The following is a 21810-nucleotide window of genomic DNA, read 5'->3' as shown; positions in this document are numbered from 1 at the left end:
ACCAGCCTAGAGGGATCCGTCTGCTGCATCACTCTCAGATCATTTTTTTTTTTCCTCCATTTTATCTTCCATCTCAATATGGCGCCTAAAAAAGCAAAAGGCACACTACCTCCTCGGATATCTCTCCCGATCCGGAAACAATATCAGGCGTCCCCGCCACCTCGAGGAGTGTCGGTCCCTTCCACGAAAAGCCCATGTCCATCGGACCTAACCAGCTCGCTCTCAGTGTCGGGCGTGGATCCGAACTCTGATGCTCCCCTTACTGTGAAGACCCTTTGCCAGGTCTTGACAGCCTTCAAATCAGACTTAACTCACGACTTCACAGCTGCCATACGTGAAGTTAAGGTTGAGCTGACAGCCATTGGGGATAGAACCGACACTCTAGAGCGCAAATTGGAAGAACTGGTGACGTCGCATAATGATCTCATTACAGCTCATGACCAACAACAAAACGAGTTGGACACATTTAAAAACAAAATGGCAGATTTGGAGGACCGTTCCAGACGGAACAATATTAAAATACGTGGAATACCCGATTCGGTCGACAACTCGGATCTGACGGAATATGCCATGGCCTTGTTCCGTAAACTGCTACCTGGAGTACCCGATGCGGAACTGCTAATTGACAGAATTCATCGCCTTCCTAAACCTCGGTTTCTCTCCAACTCCCTACCTAGAGATACGCTACTCCGGGTACACTTTTTCACCGTCAAAGAACGTATTCTCCAAGCTACTCGAGATGCAGAGAACTCTGATACCCTAGGAGGATTGCAACTGTTCCCGGACCTTTCCGCACTCACCCTTTCTAAAAGACGTAGTCTAGCCCCGATCACCTCCGCCCTCCGAGCCCAAGATATCCGATATAGGTGGGGCTTTCCAGTGAAGCTGATTGTATTTTACGACAGCTCTTCGTTTATTATATCAGAGCTGGAAGCCGGAGTGAAGCTGCTCGAGGACTGGGACATCTCGGTGAAACTACCATCCTCTCAAGAGAGACGTCCTCCACCTCGGTCGGAATGGTCCACGGAGTGAACGCACTATATAATTAATGAATGTTCTAACATGTCTTTCTATATTTCGTTAGAGATATCGACTTTATTATATTTCTGTTTATTGCTGCTCATATAGTTATTAAATCCCTCTAGGTGAGTTACACTTTCTCCCCGCTGGTTTTCATAGCGCATACTCTCCCACTTAAACGTGGTCGTTCAGTTTTCGCCCCAATTACCTGTTTATCTGTTTAATAGTTTATCTTTATAGTACACGCTGATTACGGCAGACTGATGTACTTCCGCTAGTAAGATAAGCCATTCCATTTTGTGCTGCATTTGTGTTTCTTTAATATATGTTCATTACCCACGTGCCACTTATGTTTAGATGGAGATGTGCATTTATTCCCCCTACTCATTAGCTATTTGTTTTTTCATTGACTCTGGTTGGATCGAAGAGTCCTCCTGCCCCTCGTTTATCTACTGCATTCATTTTTCCCCTGCAGTAGCTATGCAGACCCGATATACTGGGTCGGTTTACTTTTCCTTTCCTTTTGTTTTACTATTTTTGAGCATTTCGCCCCTTTCCCATGTTTTTTGTGTCCCCCCCCCCATCTGGATGGGATGTCGCCACTTACATGGTATTTTAATTGAATAAGTATGGTTGGTATTCTCTCATTAAATGTTAAGGGCTTAAACTCCCCCAGCAAACGTAGATTAGCTCTATCCATCTTCCACAAGTATAAAGCCGATATAGTCGCCTTGCAAGAAACTCACTTTTCCTCTCACAGTCCCCCTGTATTGAAGGACTGCAGGTTTCCTACAGGATATTTCGCTAACGGCCCCTTTAAAAGAAATGGAGTAGCTGTGTTGTTTAGAGATAATGTCCCTTTTACTCTCCACTCCCAAATTGCAGATAAAGCAGGCCGATACTTGATCCTCACGGGTGTTTTGGAAAGTAAACCTGTCACTATAGTCTCTCTATACGCACCTAACTCGAACCAGGTGGCCTTTATTCGGAAGCTATGCTTGCTTATCCAAAAGGTCCGGGTTGGCTCTCTAATCCTCCTAGGAGACTTCAACTTAGTATTAGATCCCAAACTAGATAAATCGTCCCAGCCCTCTTCAACTACATCTAAAACCCGCCCTGGCCCCTCATTAGCGCTACGTAATGTGCTAGCGGAGTTTGATTTATATGACAGCTGGCGCATTCGCAACCCCTCAGGTAGAGACTACACGTTCTTTTCACCAGTTCACAATTCATATTCACGAATTGACCTCGTGGTATGTGATAAATGGACCTTACAGGATTCTGGTGCGGTTGATATTCTGCCTATCACCTGGTCCGACCATGCTCCACTATATTGGAAGTGGAGCATTGGGTCCGCTTCCGTGCCCCCCAGACCATGGCGATTATCCCCCCATCTATTACACGACCCGCTGGCCCAAAAAATTATCTCAGATTGCCTGTCCTTGTATACAGACACAAATTCCCCGTCAGACACTTCTTTACCAAATTACTGGTGTGCGTTAAAAGCGGTTGTCCGCGGCTCCGCTATTCAGGCTGGAGCTACGCTTAAAAAGCAAGCTAAACAACTTCAACTAGACCTGAAACAGAGACTTAAAATAGCTAAAGATAAGAATAAGAAGCACCCCACCCGGCTTTTACGTAAAGAACTGTCTGACATCCGCAGCCAACTACAAAAACTCTTGGTTTTTAGAACCCAAGCAGCCCTCAATAGATTACGACAGAAATTCTATTTAGTGGGTAACAGACCCGGTAAAATGCTTGCTCGCAGACTTCGGGCCCAACGAGCTCGCAACAGAATTAAATTTATCCTTTCCTCCACAGGCTCTAAGCTCGCCAACCCTCTTGATATTGCTAACCAATTTGCAGACTACTATACTAAATTGTACAATTTACACTCTGACCCCCTCACATTCCAGCCTACTCCTGACTCTATACAAGCATTTCTTTCTTCTATTAACCTCCCCACCTTGACCCCTGATCAGCTAGATGCCTTAAATGCTCCTTGGACCGCAATAGAGGTCGAATCTACGATTAAATCCCTCCCTAAGGATAAAGCCCCTGGCCCCGATGGGTTTATTAACGATTTTTATGCTTCCTTTGCGGACCGTCTCTCCCCCACTTTGACCGCTCTGTTTAATAATATAACCAGTACTGGTACCTTCCCTAAGGAAATGCTGGAGGCTCAGGTGGTAGCTATCCCCAAACCTGGGAAAGACCCTGCCCACTGCCATAATTACAGACCAATTGCATTACTTAATAGTGATGTAAAGCTCTATGCTAAAATTATAGCATCCCGACTTAGCGCTTATTTACCACTGTTGATTCACCCCGATCAGGTTGGGTTTGTATCTGGCAGACAGGCCTCTGACAACACCCACAGGGTCTTCAACTTGATAGATAGGGCTCCTGACACCGAGGGATTTTTATTACTTTCATTGGATGCTGAGAAGGCGTTCGACAGATTAAATTGGCTATATATGCGAACTGTTTTGGGTAAATTTGGTTTCTCGGCCCAGATTCTGGCGTCAATCTTAGCATTATACACCCTACCGTCAGCGAGAGTTTTTAGCAATGGATTCCTGTCGGACGCCTTCCCAATCACTAATGGTACCCGCCAAGGCTGCCCTCTCTCACCTTTAATATATGCTCTTAGCATTGAACCCCTGGCGGCTAAAATCAGAGCGGATGCTGCATTCCCCGGCCTGACCCATGGGAAACTCTCCCATAAGCTGTGTCTCTTTGCTGACGACGTTCTTCTCTTTGTATCTCGACCCTCCTCTTCTCTCCCGCATCTACATTCAATACTACACGACTTCAGTGAGGCCTCATACTACAAACTGAACACAACTAAAACTGACGCTTTACCTGTCCACTTACCCGATACACTCACGGCTGCTCTCCGATCTCAATATCCATACAACTGGAAACTCAACTCACTTGTATACCTCGGGATACATATTCCCCCTACCTCCTCTACTGTTTTTGATTTAAATCTCCCTCCCCTGATACTCACTCTCCAGACCCTGACATCTTCGTGGCTTTTGTATGAAATATCCTGGCTAGGTCGTTTATCTGCCTTTAAAATGTCCCTATTACCCAAACTTATGTATTTATTTCGCACTATACCTTATACTTTCCCCAAGCCATATCTCGATAAATGCAGAGTTGTTTTGACAAGGTACCTGTGGAAATTGCACCCCCCAAAATTGGCACACGCTAGAATGATACTCCCTCGACACAGAGGAGGTCTTGCATTACCCGACCTGAGTATGTATCAGGAAGCATGTGTGCTTGCCCAACTGAAATCCTGGAACCTCTCCAATCCCGTATCCTTGTGGGCTCATATTGAAGAAGTCGGTTGCATAGGATACCCCTTAGCAGATTTGCTGTGGACTCCTAAAGCCCTCTGTCCCAATGACTTGGACATCCTTCCCTCTACGGCTTCCTCTTTACGAGTATGGGATGGCTTGATGAGTAGGCTCCCTGGCATTACTACCCCTTACACAGCCCTCTCACTTAAAGCAGTGAGTAAGTTAATTCCTAACTTACATATATCTACGTGGACTGCTTGTAATATTTATACCCTAGGAGACTTATTAGATGGCACTGCCTTCCTTTCATTCGCCCAATTGCACGATAAATTCTCCCTCCCGAGTACTGAACTATTCCACTACTTTCAAATCAGACACTGGTTTAGGAGTCTGCCCATTGTACAAACTCCCCCCAGCTCTCTAGTTCAGTCTATCCGATCCCGCGTGGTGTTGCCTACATCAACTAAAGATATCACTTATTGGTACAATACACTCATTTCACTGGTCCCATACCAAAAGTCTAATGCTCAGAAGCGCTGGGAGGGGGATTTAGGTATTCCCATAGCAGAGACACAATGGGAGAAATTATATAGTTTAACATTCCGCATGTCACGCTGTTTAAACCACTCAGAAATGCATGTTAAATTACTGAATAGATTATATCTGACCCCGGACAGACTCCACACCTTCTGGCCTTCCTGCTCACCATTATGTTGGAGAAATTGCGGAGAAATAGGACATTTGTACCACATTTTCTGGTCATGTCCCCTCCTCCGAACTTTCTGGGCAGAAGTATTTAAGCTGATAAATAAAGTTTTATGCCTATCTTTAAACCCATCCCCAGCTTTAGCTCTCCTACATATGTATCCCCTAGAGGTCTCAGCCTCCCAAAGATACTTATTGGGACACATCTGTATAGCAGCAAGGGCAACCTTGGCCCAAGCCTGGAAACAGGCGGTGGTCCCTCCAGCTCTAAGGGTGTTTCATAAAGTCCACTTCCATTATACTATGGAAACTGAATGTGTGCCCTACTCCTCCTCTGCTTCCTCTCCCATAGTGAAATGGTTCCATTGGCATGAATACGTTATGGAGGGGGAAGGCTCTGCCCTCATATCGCACCCGGGGAAGACATCCCCTTTACAATTTAGCCTGAATGAGGAATCTTCTGCTTCTTGAGTGCCCCATCTCTCATGTTTTCCCCTTAGGTTTATACTAGGTATTACACTTATAATGCTATCAGCTACTTTCCCCCTGATGCTAGAGACGGAGTAAAAAAAAAAAAAAACTATACCGAATTAGCTCTGCACACTTCCAACTGTTAACATGACTAGGATACCTGAATACCTGCTTAGTGATATGTTATCTGTTTCATGTGTATGTTGCATTTCATTGACGCGTACATCCCTCCCCACCCTGTTTTTCTTCTGTACCCCCCCCCTTTTTTTTTCTTTATGTATTCGATTTAAAACCCAATAAAAATTATTGATGTTAAAAAAAAAAAAATCTTTATTTAAAATGGGAATATGCAGGTTTATTCAACATTGCACACATTGCTCTTTACTAAAGTTTTATTTTAAATGTTGGGTAATGCAAGTTTGGTCAACCATGTTACAACTGTCTTTAGCTTTGTACCCACTATACAATTTTTAAAGTAAATTGCAAAAAAGTGGTTGCTCATCCTGTTTTACTGGGTAGTGTTTTTAAATGACCATTTGGTGTATTTCCGATAAACCAGAGAACTAATGGTCACAAACACACTCCTTCGGTTATTGAATCGGTCAGACAAGATAAAAAAATCTCAGCCTACTATAATAGTGCACTGTGTGGTACTTGGAGGTTCTCGATAAACTGACCATATTTTCTGCATTTTTTCACGACTAAGTCATGCTGCTTAATTGCGGACATATGAAAATTCAGTGTTGTGCAACATATAATTGGATTTTTAAACAAAATCACTTAGTGTGTACCTCAGATTTTGGGGCATTTGATTGTCAAGATGACCAAAAATCTCTTCTAGTGTGACAACAGTTTATGTTGTGGTTTCATAGCATAGTGGTTAGCACATCTGCTTTACACAGAGAAAGTCCTGGGTTCAATCTCAAGTCAACCCATATTTATAAAAAAATCCAGTAAAATGTGATCTTGATAAGAGTACTTACAGTAGATAATAATTGGTCAAGATGTTAGAAATAAAGAATTTTGTATATTTGTTTTCTTCAAATTAAAATAATCACTTAAAAAACTTTGCAAAATGCTTACTTTAAAATGGATATACACATTTATTTATCATTGCAGTCATTGCTTTTTAATAAAGATTAATATTAAATGTTTTATTATGCATGGTTGGTCAACCAGGCTATAACTTTCTTTAGCTAGGTGTACCACTATTAAGTATTGGGTCAATTTGCCAAAAATATGGTGCTCTGTTTTTTTTTAAATTATATATAATGAAAGAACAATCACTTTGACGTTTCACCGATAATCCGGAACAGTTTACAAAAAATCACTACGACTGTCAGGACAAACAAAAAATTGTACAGTTTGTTATTGTATTGCATATTGGTTTCATAGTGTAGTGGTTATCACGTCTGCTTTACACGCAGAAGGTCCTGGGTTCAATCCCCAGTGGAACCATATTTTTGCACTAATTTATGACTTATGAAAATGTTCTTCACTATCATTCTTATAACATCTGACCTGCTACTGCTCAATGTGAAATATGTCATTTGTTCACTTACAAAATTCAATTTCTTCTCTAAATATGGAAATAAATGTTATTTTTAATATCTATTAGCTTTTCATTATAAAATAACTTATTACAGCAAACAACTGATTAAAAATCTGGAGCAGATTCAAATAATCTTCTTGTTTTATAAGAAATTGGTAGCAATGTATCATATATTTCATTTATAGTAAACAAATAAATTGTAGTATCATATCTAACTACCTTTTTCCATAAATCATCTTAACTGTGTACAGTTAAATAAATCACTTAAACCAACATTTCCATCACCAGTTCACCAAAGCACAGCTATTCTTTCCAGGACTTCACTGTTCACATGACTTCACTAGCAACTTGATAATGCTGCCAAAGTTTGGTAATGCATGATTAATGCATGATAAACTGCAATCATGTTTTGATGTAGCTAATATTCACTTCCAGATCATTCACTTTAAATGTAAATAAATATTTCCATAATTACTATGTGATGTGCAAGTTTAGCAAAAATGCTGATAGATTTGACTTCTGGATAGATAGTATATTGATTATTACTAAAGTCTTTTTCGAGTATTATGCTTAAGTTATGTTGTGAAAGGGCATTTATTTATATGTAGTATTTGTAATACAGGCACTTTATGGTAACATGGCAAGAAAAATCACTGAAAAGTGATTTTGATAAGTGTGACACCTGCAGATGATAATTGGTCAAGATGTTAGAAATAATGATTTTTGTGTATATAGTTTTTCAAATTATAAATATTCACTTGAAAAGCTTCAAAAATTCTTTATTTAAAATGGGAATATGCAGGTTTATTCAACATTGCACACATTGCTCTTTACTAAAGTTTTATTTTAAATGTTGGGTAATGCAAGTTTGGTCAACCATGTTACAACTGTCTTTATCTATGTACCCACTATACAATTATTAAAGTAAATTGCAAAAAAGTGGTTGCTCATCCTGTTTTACTGGGTAGTGTTTTTAAATGACCATTTGGTGTATTTCCGATAAACCAGAGAACTGATGGTCACAAATACACTCCTTCGGTTATTGAATCGGTCAGCCAAGATAAAAAAAAAATCTCAGCCTACTATAGTAGTGCACTGTGTGGTACTTGGAGGTTCTCGATAAACTGACCATATTATCTGCATTTTTTCACGACTAAGTCATGCTGCTTAATTGTGGACATATGAAAATTCAGTGTTGTGCAACATATAATTGGATTTTTAAACAAAATCACTTAGTGTGTACCTCAAATTTGGGGGCATTTGATTGTCAAGATAAACAAAAATCTCTTCTAGTGTGAGAACAGTTTATGTTGTGGTTTCATAGCATAGTGGTTAGCACATCTGCTTTATACGGAGAAAGTCCTGGGTTCAATCCCAAGTGAACCCATATTTATTAAAAATCCAGTAAAATGTGATCTTGATAAAAGTACTTACAGTAGATAATAATTGGTCAAGATGTTAGAAATAAAGAATTTTGTATATTTGTTTTCTTCAAATTAAAAATAATCACTTAAAAAACTTTGCAAAATGCTTACTTTAAAATGGATATACACATTTATTTATCATTGCAGTCATTGCTTTTTAATAAAGATTATTATTAAATGTTTAATTATGCAAAGTTGGTCAACCAGGCTATAACTTTCTTTAGCTAGGTGTACCACTATTAAGTATTCGGTTAATTTGCCAAAAATATGGTGCTCTGTTTTTTTAAAAAATTATATATAATGAAAGAACAATCACTTTGACGTTTCACCGATAATCCGGAACAGTTTACAAAAAAATCACTACGACTGTCAGGACAACCAAACAATTGAACAGTTTGTTATTGTATTGCATATTGGTTTCATAGTGTAGTGGTTATCACGTCTGCTTTACACGCAGAAGGTCCTGGGTTCAATCCCCAGTGGAACCATATTTTTGCACTAATTTATGACTTATGAAAATGTTCTTCACTATCATTCTTATAACATCTGACCTGCTACTGCTCAATGTGAAATATGTCATTTGTTCACTTACAAAATTCAATTTCTTCTCTAAATATGGAAATAAATCTTATTTTTAATATCTATTAGCTTTTCATTATAAAATAACTTATTACAGCAAACAACTGATTAAAAATCTGGAGCAGATTCAAATAAACTTCTTGTTTTATAAGAAATTGGTAGCAATGTATCATATATTTCATTTATAGTAAACAAATAAAATGTAGAATCATATCTTACTACCTTTTTCAATAAATCATCTTAACTGAGTACAGTTAAATAAATCACTTAAACCAACATTTCCATCACCAGTTCACCAAAGCACAGTTATTCCTTCCAGGACTTCACTGTTCACATGACTTCACTAGCAACTTGATAATGCTGCCAAAGTTTGGTATTGCATGATTAATGCATGATAAACTGCAATCATGTTTTGATGTAGCTAATATTCACTTCCAGATCATTTACTTTAAATGTAAATAAATATTTCCATAATTACTATGTGATGTGCAAGTTTAGCAAAAATGCTGATAGATTTGACTTCTGGATAGATAGTATATTGATTATTACTAAAGTCTTTTTCGAGTATTATGCTTAAGTTATGTTGTGAAAGGGCATTTATTTATATGTAGTATTTGTAATACAGGCACTTTATGGTAACATGGCAAGAAAAATCACTGAAAAGTGATTTTGAGAAGTGTGACACCTGCAGATGATAATTAATCAACATCTTAGAAATAATGATTTTTGTGTATATAGTTTTTCAAATTATAAATATTCACTTGAAAAGCTTCAAAAATTCTTTATTTAAAATGGGAATATGCAGGTTTATTCAACATTGCACACATTGCTCTTTACTAAAGTTTTATTTGAAATGTTGGGTAATGCAAGTTTGGTCAACCATGTTACAACTGTCTTTAGCTTTGTACCCACTATACAATTATTAAAGTAAATTGCAAAAAAGTGGTTGCTCATCCTGTTTTACTGGGTAGTGTTTTTAAATGACCATTTGGTGTATTTCCGATAAACCAGAGAACTGATGGTCACAAACACACTCCTTCGGTTATTGAATCGGTCAGACAAGATAAAAAAAATCTCAGCCTACTATAATAGTGCACTGTGTGGTACTTGGAGGTTCTCGATAAACTGACCATAGTTTCTGCATTTTTTCACGACTAAGTCATGCTGCTTAATTGCGGACATATGAAAATTCAGTGTTGTGCAACATATAATTGGATTTTTAAACAAAATCACTTAGTGTGTACCTCAGATTTTGGGGCATTTGATTGTCAAGATGACCAAAAATCTCTTCTAGTGTGACAACAGTTTATGTTGTGGTTTCATAGCATAGTGGTTAGCACATCTGCTTTACACAGAGAAAGTCCTGGGTTCAATCTCAAGTTAACCCATATTTATAAAAAAATCCAGTAAAATGTGATCTTGATAAGAGTACTTACAGTAGATAATAATTGGTCAAGATGTTAGAAATAAAGAATTTTGTATATTTGTTTTCTTCAAATTAAAATAATCACTTAAAAAACTTTGCAAAATGCTTACTTTAAAATGGATATACACATTTATTTATCATTGCAGTCATTGCTTTTTAATAAAGATTAATATTAAATGTTTTATTATGCATGGTTGGTCAACCAGGCTATAACTTTCTTCAGCTAGGTGTACCACTATTAAGTATTGGGTCAATTTGCCAAAAATATGGTGCTCTGTTTTTTTTTAAATTATATATAATGAAAGAACAATCACTTTGACGTTTCACCGATAATCCGGAACAGTTTACAAAAAATCACTACGACTGTCAGGACAAACAAAAAATTGTACAGTTTGTTATTGTATTGCATATTGGTTTCATAGTGTAGTGGTTATCACGTCTGCTTTACACGCAGAAGGTCCTGGGTTCAATCCCCAGTGGAACCATATTTTTGCACTAATTTATGACTTATGAAAATGTTCTTCACTATCATTCTTATAACATCTGACCTGCTACTGCTCAATGTGAAATATGTCATTTGTTCACTTACAAAATTCAATTTCTTCTCTAAATATGGAAATAAATGTTATTTTTAATATCTATTAGCTTTTCATTATAAAATAACTTATTACAGCAAACAACTGATTAAAAATCTGGAGCAGATTCAAATAATCTTCTTGTTTTATAAGAAATTGGTAGCAATGTATCATATATTTCATTTATAGTAAACAAATAAATTGTAGTATCATATCTAACTACCTTTTTCCATAAATCATCTTAACTGTGTACAGTTAAATAAATCACTTAAACCAACATTTCCATCACCAGTTCACCAAAGCACAGCTATTCTTTCCAGGACTTCACTGTTCACATGACTTCACTTGCAACTTGATAATGCTGCCAAAGTTTGGTAATGCATGATTAATGCATGATAAACTGCAATCATGTTTTGATGTAGCTAATATTCACTTCCAGATCATTCACTTTAAATGTAAATAAATATTTCCATAATTACTATGTGATGTGCAAGTTTAGCAAAAATGCTGATAGATTTGACTTCTGGATAGATAGTATATTGATTATTACTAAAGTCTTTTTCGAGTATTATGCTTAAGTTATGTTGTGAAAGGGCATTTATTTATATGTAGTATTTGTAATACAGGCACTTTATGGTAACATGGCAAGAAAAATCACTGAAAAGTGATTTTGAGAAGTGTGACACCTGCAGATGATAATTGGTCAACATCTTAGAAATAATGATTTTTGTGTATATAGTTTTTCAAATTATAAATATTCACTTGAAAAGCTTCAAAAATTCTTTATTTAAAATGGGAATATGCAGGTTTATTCAACATTGCACACATTGCTCTTTACTAAAGTTTTATTTGAAATGTTGGGTAATGCAAGTTTGGTCAACCATGTTACAACTGTCTTTAGCTTTGTACCCACTATACAATTATTAAAGTAAATTGCAAAAAAGTGGTTGCTCATCCTGTTTTACTGGGTAGTGTTTTTAAATGACCATTTGGTGTATTTCCGATAAACCAGAGAACTGATGGTCACAAACACACTCCTTCGGTTATTGAATCGGTCAGACAAGATAAAAAAAATCTCAGCCTACTATAATAGTGCACTGTGTGGTACTTGGAGGTTCTCGATAAACTGACCATAGTTTCTGCATTTTTTCACGACTAAGTCATGCTGCTTAATTGCGGACATATGAAAATTCAGTGTTGTGCAACATATAATTGGATTTTTAAACAAAATCACTTAGTGTGTACCTCAGATTTTGGGGCATTTGATTGTCAAGATGACCAAAAATCTCTTCTAGTGTGACAACAGTTTATGTTGTGGTTTCATAGCATAGTGGTTAGCACATCTGCTTTACACAGAGAAAGTCCTGGGTTCAATCTCAAGTTAACCCATATTTATAAAAAAAATCCAGTAAAATGTGATCTTGATAAGAGTACTTACAGTAGATAATAATTGGTTAAGATGTTAGAAATAAAGAATTTTGTATATTTGTTTTCTTCAAATTAAAATAATCACTTAAAAAACTTTGCAAAATGCTTACTTTAAAATGGATATACACATTTATTTATCATTGCAGTCATTGCTTTTTAATAAAGATTAATATTAAATGTTTTATTATGCATGGTTGGTCAACCAGGCTATAACTTTCTTTAGCTAGGTGTACCACTATTAAGTATTGGGTCAATTTGCCAAAAATATGGTGCTCTGTTTTTTTTAAATTATATATAATGAAAGAACAATCACTTTGACGTTTCACCGATAATCCGGAACAGTTTACAAAAAATCACTACGACTGTCAGGACAAACAAAAAATTGTACAGTTTGTTATTGTATTGCATATTGGTTTCATAGTGTAGTGGTTATCACGTCTGCTTTACACGCAGAAGGTCCTGGGTTCAATCCCCAGTGGAACCATATTTTTGCACTAATTTATGACTTATGAAAATGTTCTTCACTATCATTCTTATAACATCTGACCTGCTACTGCTCAATGTGAAATATGTCATTTGTTCACTTACAAAATTCAATTTCTTCTCTAAATATGGAAATAAATGTTATTTTTAATATCTATTAGCTTTTCATTATAAAATAACTTATTACAGCAAACAACTGATTAAAAATCTGGAGCAGATTCAAATAAACTTCTTGTTTTATAAGAAATTGGTAGCAATGTATCATATATTTCATTTATAGTAAACAAATAAAATGTAGAATCATATCTTACTACCTTTTTCCATAAATCATCTTAACTGAGTACAGTTAAATAAATCACTTAAACCAACATTTCCATCACCAGTTCACCAAAGCAGTTATTCCTTCCAGGACTTCACTGTTCACATGACTTCACTAGCAACTTGATAATGCTGCCAAAGTTTGGTATTGCATGATTAATGCATGATAAACTGCAATCATGTTTTGATGTAGCTAATATTCACTTCCAGATCATTTACTTTAAATGTAAATAAATATTTCCATAATTACTATGTGATGTGCAAGTTTAGCAAAAATGCTGATAGATTTGACTTCTGGATAGATAGTATATTGATTATTACTAAAGTCTTTTTCGAGTATTATGCTTAAGTTATGTTGTGAAAGGGCATTTATTTATATGTAGTATTTGTAATACAGGCACTTTATGGTAACATGGCAAGAAAAATCACTGAAAAGTGATTTTGAGAAGTGTGACACCTGCAGATGATAATTGGTCAACATGTTAGAAATAATGATTTTTGTGTATATAGTTTTTCAAATTATAAATATTCACTTGAAAAGCTTCAAAAATTCTTTATTTAAAATGGGAATATGCAGGTTTATTCAACATTGCACACATTGCTCTTTACTAAAGTTTTATTTTAAATGTTGGGTAATGCAAGTTTGGTCAACCATGTTACAACTGTCTTTAGCTTTGTACCCACTATACAATTATTAAAGTAAATTGCAAAAAAGTGGTTGCTCCTCCTGTTTTACTGGGTAGTGTTTTTAAATGACCATTTGGTGTATTTCCGATAAACCAGAGAACTGATGGTCACAAACACACTCCTTCGGTTATTGAATCGGTCAGCCAAGATAAAAGAAAAAATCTCAGCCTACTATAATAGTGCACTGTGTAGTACTTGGAGGTTCTCAATAAACTGACCATATTTTCTGCATTTTTTCACGACTAAGTCATGCTGCTTAATTGCGGACATATGAAAATTCAGTGTTGTGCAACATATAATTGGATTTTTAAACAAAATCACTTAGTGTGTACCTCAGATTTTGGGGCATTTGATTGTCAAGATGACTAAAAATCTCTTCTAGTGTGAGAACAGTTTATGTTGTGGTTTCATAGCATAGTGGTTAGCACATCTGCTTTATACGGAGAAAGACCTGGGTTTAATCCAAAGTGAACCCATATTTATTAAAAATCCAGTAAAATGTGATCTTGATAAAAGTACTTACAGTAGATAATAATTGGTCAAGATATTAGAAATAAAGAATTTTGTATATTTGTTTTCTTCAAATTAAAAATAATCACTTAAAAAACTTTGCAAAATGCTTACTTTAAAATGGATATACACATTTATTTATCATTGCAGTCATTGCTTTTTAATAAAGATTAATATTAAATGTTTAATTATGCAAGGTTGGTCAACCAGGCTATAACTTTCTTTAGCTAGGTGTACCACTATTAAGTATTGGGTCAATTTGCCAAAAATATGGTGCTCTGTTTTTTTTTTAAATTATATATAATGAAAGAACAATCACTTTGACGTTTCACCGATAATCCGGAACAGTTTACAAAAATATCACTACGACTGTCAGGACAACCAAACAATTGAACAGTTTGTTATTGTCTTGCATATTGGTTTCATAGTGTAGTGGTTATCACGTCTGCTTTACACGCAGAAGGTCCTGGGTTCAATCCCCAGTGGAACCATATTTTTGCACTAATTTATGACTTATGAAAATGTTCTTCACTATCATTCTTATAACATCTGACCTGCTACTGCTCAATGTGAAATATGTCATTTGTTCACTTACAAAATTCAATTTCTTCTCTAAATATGGAAATAAATGTTATTTTTAATATCTATTAGCTTTTCATTATAAAATAACTTATTACAGCAAACAACTGATTAAAAATCTGGAGCAGATTCAAATAAACTTCTTGTTTTATAAGAAATTGGTAGCAATGTATCATATATTTCATTTATAGTAAACAAATAAATTGTAGAATCATATCTTACTACCTTTTTCCATAAATCATCTTAACTGAGTACAGTTAAATAAATCACTTAAACCAACATTTCCATCACCAGTTCACCAAAGCACAGTTATTCCTTCCAGGACTTCACTGTTCACATGACTTCACTAGCAACTTGATAATGCTGCCAAAGTTTGGTATTGCATGATTAATGCATGATAAACTGCAATCATGTTTTGATGTAGCTAATATTCACTTCCAGATCATTTACTTTAAATGTAAATAAATATTTCCATAATTACTATGTGATGTGCAAGTTTAGCAAAAATGCTGATAGATTTGACTTCTGGATAGATAGTATATTGATTATTACTAAAGTCTTTTTCGAGTATTATGCTTAAGTTATGTTGTGAAAGGGCATTTATTTATATGTAGTATTTGTAATACAGGCACTTTATGGTAACATGGCAAGAAAAATCACTGAAAAGTGATTTTGAGAAGTGTGACACCTGCAGATGATAATTGGTCAAAATGTTAGAAATAATGATTTTTGTGTATATAGTTTTTCAAATTATAAATACTCACTTGAAAAGCTTCAAAAATTCTTTATTTAAAATGGGAATATGCAGGTTTATTCAACATTGCACACATTGCTCTTTACTAAAGTTTTATTTGAAATGTTGGGTAATGCAAGTTTGGTCAACCATGTTACAACTGTCTTTAGCTTTGTACCCACTATACAATTATTAAAGTAAATTGCAAAAAAGTGGTTGCTCATCCTGTTTTACTGGGTAGTGTTTTTAAATGACCATTTGGTGTATTTCCGATAAACCAGAGAACTGATGGTCACAAACACACTCCTTCGGTTATTGAATCGGTCAGCCAAGATAAAAAAAAATCTCAGCCTACTATAATAGTGCACTGTGTGGTACTTGGAGGTTCTCAATAAACTGACCATATTATCTGCATTTTTTCACGACTAAGTCATGCTGCTTAATTGCGGACATATGAAAATTCAGTGTTGTGCAACATATAATTGGATTTTTAAACAAAATCACTTAGTGTGTACCTCAAATTTGGGGGCATTTGATTGTCAAGATAACCAAAAATCTCTTCTAGTGTGAGAACAGTTTATGTTGTTGTTTCATAGCATAGTGGTTAGCACATCTGCTTTATACGGTGAAAGTCCTGGGTTTAATCCCAAGTGAACCCATATTTATTAAAAATCCAGTAAAATGTGATCTTGATAAAAGTACTTACAGTAGATAATAATTGGTCAAGATGTTAGAAATAAAGAATTTTGTATATTTGTTTTCTTCAAATTAAAAATAATCACTTAAAAAACTTTGCAAAATGCTTACTTTAAAATGGATATACACATTTATTTATCATTGCAGTCATTGCTTTTTAATAAAGATTATTATGAAATGTTTAATTATGCAAGGTTGGTCAACCAGGCTATAACTTTCTTTAGCTAGGTGTACCACTATTAAGTATTGGGTCAATTTGCCAAAAATATGGTGCTCTGTTTTTTAAAAAATTATATATAATGAAAGAACAATCACTTTAACGTTTCACCGATAATCCGGAACAGTTTACAAAAAAATCACTACGACTGTCAGGACAACCAAAAAATTGAACAGTTTGTTATTGTATTGCATATTGGTTTCATAGTGTAGTGGTTATCACGTCTGCTTTACACGCAGAAGGTCCTGGGTTCAATCCCCAGTGGAACCATATTTTTGCACTAATTTATGACTTATGAAAATGTTCTTCACTATCATTCTTATAACATCTGACCTGCTACTGCTCAATGTGAAATATGTCATTTGTTCACTTACAAAATTAAATTTCTTCTCTAAATATGGAAATAAATGTTATTTTTAATATCTATTAGCTTTTCATTATAAAATAACTTATTACAGCAAACAACTGATTAAAAATCTGGAGCAGATTCAAATAATCTTCTTGTTTTATAAGAAATTGGTAGCAATGTATCATATATTTCATTTATAGTAAACAAATAAATAGTAGTATCATATCTAACTACCTTTTTCCATAAATCATCTTAACTGAGTACAGTTAAATAAATCACTTAAACCAACATTTCCATCACCAGTTCCCCAAAGCACAGCTATTCTTTCCAGGACTTCACTGTTCACATGACTTTACTAGCAACTTGATAATGCTGCCAAAGTTTGGTATTGCATGATTAATGCATGATAAACTGCAATCATGTTTTAAAGTAGCTAATATTCACTTCCAGATCATTTACTTTAAATGTAAATAAATATTTCCATAATTACTATGTGATGTGCAAGTTTAGCAAAAATGCTGATAGATTTGACTTCTGGATAGATAGTATATTGATTATTACTAAAGTCTTTTTCGAGTATTATGCTTAAGTTATGTTGTGAAATGGCATTTATTTATATGTAGTATTTGTAATACAGGCACTTTATGGTAACATGGCAAGAAAAATCACTGAAAAGTGATTTTGAGAAGTGTGACAACTGCAGATGATAATTGGTAAAAATGTTAGAAATAATGATTTTTGTGTATATAGTTTTTCAAATTATAAATATTCACTTGAAAAGCTTCAAAAATTCTTTATTTAAAATGGGAATATGCAGGTTTATTCAACATTGCACACATTGCTCTTTACTAAAGTTTTATTTGAAATGTTGGGTAATGCAAGTTTGGTCAACCATGTTACAACTGTCTTTAGCTTTGTACCCACTATACAATTATTAAAGTAAATTGCAAAAAAGTGGTTGCTCATCCTGTTTTACTGGGTAGTGTTTTTAAATGACCATTTGGTGTATTTCCGATAAACCAGAGAACTGATGGTCACAAACACACTCCTTCGGTTATTGAATCGGTCAGCCAAGATAAAAAAAAAATCTCAGCCTACTATAATAGTGCACTGTGTGGTACTTGGAGGTTCTCGATAAACTGACCATATTATCTGCATTTTTTCATGACTAAGTCATGCTGCTTAATTGCGGACATATGAAAATTCAGTGTTGTGCATCATATAATTGGATTTTTAAACAAAATCACTTAGTGTGTACCTCAAATTTGGGGGCATTTGATTGTCAAGATAACCAAAAATCTCTTCTAGTGTGCGAACAGTTTATGTTGTTGTTTCATAGCATAGTGGTTAGCACATCTGCTTTATACGGTGAAAGTCCTGGGTTTAATCCCAAGTGAACCCATATTTATTAAAAATCCAGTAAAATGTGATCTTGATAAAAGTACTTACAGTAGATAATAATTGGTCAAGATGTTAGAAATAAAGAATTTTGTATATTTGTTTTCTTCAAATTAAAAATAATCACTTAAAAAACTTTGCAAAATGCTTACTTTAAAATGGATATACACATTTATTTATCATTGCAGTCATTGCTTTTTAATAAAGATTATTATGAAATGTTTAATTATGCAAGGTTGGTCAACCAGGCTATAACTTTCTTTAGCTAGGTGTACCACTATTAAGTATTGGGTCAATTTGCCAAAAATATGGTGCTCTGTTTTTTAAAAAATTATATATAATGAAAGAACAATCACTTTGACGTTTCACCGATAATCCGGAACAGTTTACAAAAAAATCACTACGACTGTCAGGACAACCAAAAAATTGAACAGTTTGTTATTGTATTGCATATTGGTTTCATAGTGTAGTGGTTATCACGTCTGCTTTACACGCAGAAGGTTCTGGGTTCAATCCCCAGTGGAACCATATTTTTGCACTAATTTATGACTTATGAAAATGTTCTTCACTATCATTCTTATAACATCTGACCTGCTACTGCTCAATGTGAAATATGTCATTTGTTCACTTACAAAATTAAATTTCTTCTCTAAATATGGAAATAAATGTTATTTTTAATATCTATTAGCTTTTCATTATAAAATAACTTATTACAGCAAACAACTGATTAAAAATCTGGAGCAGATTCAAATAATCTTCTTGTTTTATAAGAAATTGGTAGCAATGTATCATATATTTCATTTATAGTAAACAAATAAATAGTAGTATCATATCTAACTACCTTTTTCCATAAATCATCTTAACTGAGTACAGTTAAATAAATCACTTAAACCAACATTTCCATCACCAGTTCACCAAAGCACAGCTATTCTTTCCAGGACTTCACTGTTCACATGACTTTACTAGCAACTTGATAATGCTGCCAAAGTTTGGTATTGCATGATTAATGCATGATAAACTGCAATCATGTTTTAAAGTAGCTAATATTCACTTCCAGATCATTTACTTTAAATGTAAATAAATATTTCCATAATTACTATGTGATGTGCAAGTTTAGCAAAAATGCTGATAGATTTGACTTCTGGATAGATAGTATATTGATTATTACTAAAGTCTTTTTCGAGTATTATGCTTAAGTTATGTTGTGAAATGGCATTTATTTATATGTAGTATTTGTAATACAGGCACTTTATGGTAACATGGCAAGAAAAATCACTGAAAAGTGATTTTGAGAAGTGTGACAACTGCAGATGATAATTGGTAAAAATGTTAGAAATAATGATTTTTGTGTATATAGTTTTTCAAATTATAAATATTCACTTGAAAAGCTTCAAAAATTCTTTATTTAAAATGGGAATATGCAGGTTTATTCAACATTGCACACATTGCTCTTTACTAAAGTTTTATTTTAAATGTTGGGTAATGCAAGTTTGGTCAACCATGTTACAACTGTCTTTAGCTTTGTACCCACTATACAATTATTAAAGTAAATTGCAAAAAAGTGGTTGCTCCTCCTGTTTTACTGGGTAGTGTTTTTAAATGACCATTTGGTGTATTTCCGATAAACCAGAGAACTGATGGTCACAAACACACTCCTTCGGTTATTGAATCGGTCAGCCAAGATAAAAAAAAAAATCTCAGCCTACTATAATAGTGCACTGTGTAGTACTTGGAGGTTCTCGATAAACTGACCATATTTTCTGCATTTTTTCACGACTAAGTCATGCTGCTTAATTGCGGACATATGAAAATTCAGTGTTGTGCAACATATAATTGGATTTTTAAACAAAATCACTTAGTGTGTACCTCAGATTTTGGGGCATTTGATTGTCAAGATGACTAAAAATCTCTTCTAGTGTGAGAACAGTTTATGTTGTGGTTTCATAGCATAGTGGTTAGCACATCTGCTTTATACGGAGAAAGACCTGGGTTTAATCCAAAGTGAACCCATATTTATTAAAAATCCAGTAAAATGTGATCTTGATAAAAGTACTTACAGTAGATAATAATTGGTCAAGATATTAGAAATAAAGAATTTTGTATATTTGTTTTCTTCAAATTAAAAATAATCACTTAAAAAACTTTGCAAAATGCTTACTTTAAAATGGATATACACATTTATTTATCATTGCAGTCATTGCTTTTTAATAAAGATTAATATTAAATGTTTAATTATGCAAGGTTGGTCAACCAGGCTATAACTTTCTTTAGCTAGGTGTACCACTATTAAGTATTGGGTCAATTTGCCAAAAATATGGTGCTCTGTTTTTTTTTTAAATTATATATAATGAAAGAACAATCACTTTGACGTTTCACCGATAATCCGGAACAGTTTACAAAAAAATCACTACGACTGTCAGGACAACCAAACAATTGAACAGTTTGTTATTGTCTTGCATATTGGTTTCATAGTGTAGTGGTTATCACGTCTGCTTTACACGCAGAAGGTCCTGGGTTCAATCCCCAGTGGAACCATATTTTTGCACTAATTTATGACTTATGAAAATGTTCTTCACTATCATTCTTATAACATCTGACCTGCTACTGCTCAATGTGAAATATGTCATTTGTTCACTTACAAAATTCAATTTCTTCTCTAAATATGGAAATAAATGTTATTTTTAATATCTATTAGCTTTTCATTATAAAATAACTTATTACAGCAAACAACTGATTAAAAATCTGGAGCAGATTCAAATAAACTTCTTGTTTTATAAGAAATTGGTAGCAATGTATCATATATTTCATTTATAGTAAACAAATAAATTGTAGAATCATATCTTACTAACTTTTTCCATAAATCATCTTAACTGAGTACAGTTAAATAAATCACTTAAACCAACATTTCCATCACCAGTTCACCAAAGCACAGTTATTCCTTCCAGGACTTCACTGTTCACATGACTTCACTAGCAACTTGATAATGCTGCCAAAGTTTGGTATTGCATGATTAATGCATGATAAACTGCAATCATGTTTTGATGTAGCTAATATTCACTTCCAGATCATTTACTTTAAATGTAAATAAATATTTCCATAATTACTATGTGATGTGCAAGTTTAGCAAAAATGCTGATAGATTTGACTTCTGGATAGATAGTATATTGATTATTACTAAAGTCTTTTTCGAGTATTATGCTTAAGTTATGTTGTGAAAGGGCATTTATTTATATGTAGTATTTGTAATACATGCACTTTATGGTAACATGGCAAGAAAAATCACTGAAAAGTGATTTTGAGAAGTGTGACACCTGCAGATGATAATTGGTCAAAATGTTAGAAATAATGA

General features: G+C 34.3%; 8 non-coding genes across 8 annotated transcripts; all 8 read left to right on the top strand.

The window, feature by feature from the left end:
- Positions 1-6892: 6892 nt before the first annotated feature.
- On the top strand, positions 6893-6965 carry TRNAV-UAC (transfer RNA valine (anticodon UAC)). Its single transcript has one exon. It is a non-coding gene; the product is annotated as a tRNA-Val (tRNA).
- Positions 6966-8898: 1933 nt separating this feature from the next.
- TRNAV-UAC (transfer RNA valine (anticodon UAC)) lies at positions 8899-8971 on the top strand. The gene has a single exon. It is a non-coding gene; the product is annotated as a tRNA-Val (tRNA).
- A 1929-nt stretch (positions 8972-10900) lies between these two features.
- TRNAV-UAC (transfer RNA valine (anticodon UAC)) lies at positions 10901-10973 on the top strand. The gene has a single exon. It is a non-coding gene; the product is annotated as a tRNA-Val (tRNA).
- Positions 10974-12902: 1929 nt separating this feature from the next.
- On the top strand, positions 12903-12975 carry TRNAV-UAC (transfer RNA valine (anticodon UAC)). Its single transcript has one exon. It is a non-coding gene; the product is annotated as a tRNA-Val (tRNA).
- Positions 12976-14907: 1932 nt separating this feature from the next.
- Positions 14908-14980, top strand: TRNAV-UAC (transfer RNA valine (anticodon UAC)). The gene has a single exon. It is a non-coding gene; the product is annotated as a tRNA-Val (tRNA).
- Positions 14981-16911: 1931 nt separating this feature from the next.
- Positions 16912-16984, top strand: TRNAV-UAC (transfer RNA valine (anticodon UAC)). The gene has a single exon. It is a non-coding gene; the product is annotated as a tRNA-Val (tRNA).
- A 1932-nt stretch (positions 16985-18916) lies between these two features.
- Positions 18917-18989, top strand: TRNAV-UAC (transfer RNA valine (anticodon UAC)). The gene has a single exon. It is a non-coding gene; the product is annotated as a tRNA-Val (tRNA).
- Positions 18990-20923: 1934 nt separating this feature from the next.
- Positions 20924-20996, top strand: TRNAV-UAC (transfer RNA valine (anticodon UAC)). Its single transcript has one exon. It is a non-coding gene; the product is annotated as a tRNA-Val (tRNA).
- Positions 20997-21810: the final 814 nt, after the last annotated feature.

The sequence above is a fragment of the Pseudophryne corroboree genome, chromosome 11 (genome assembly GCF_028390025.1).
Source record: "Pseudophryne corroboree isolate aPseCor3 chromosome 11, aPseCor3.hap2, whole genome shotgun sequence".
NCBI classification, from domain to species: domain Eukaryota; kingdom Metazoa; phylum Chordata; class Amphibia; order Anura; family Myobatrachidae; genus Pseudophryne; species Pseudophryne corroboree.
Note: the sequence above shows the minus strand (reverse complement) of the source record. Positions and strands in the feature narration are given on the sequence as shown.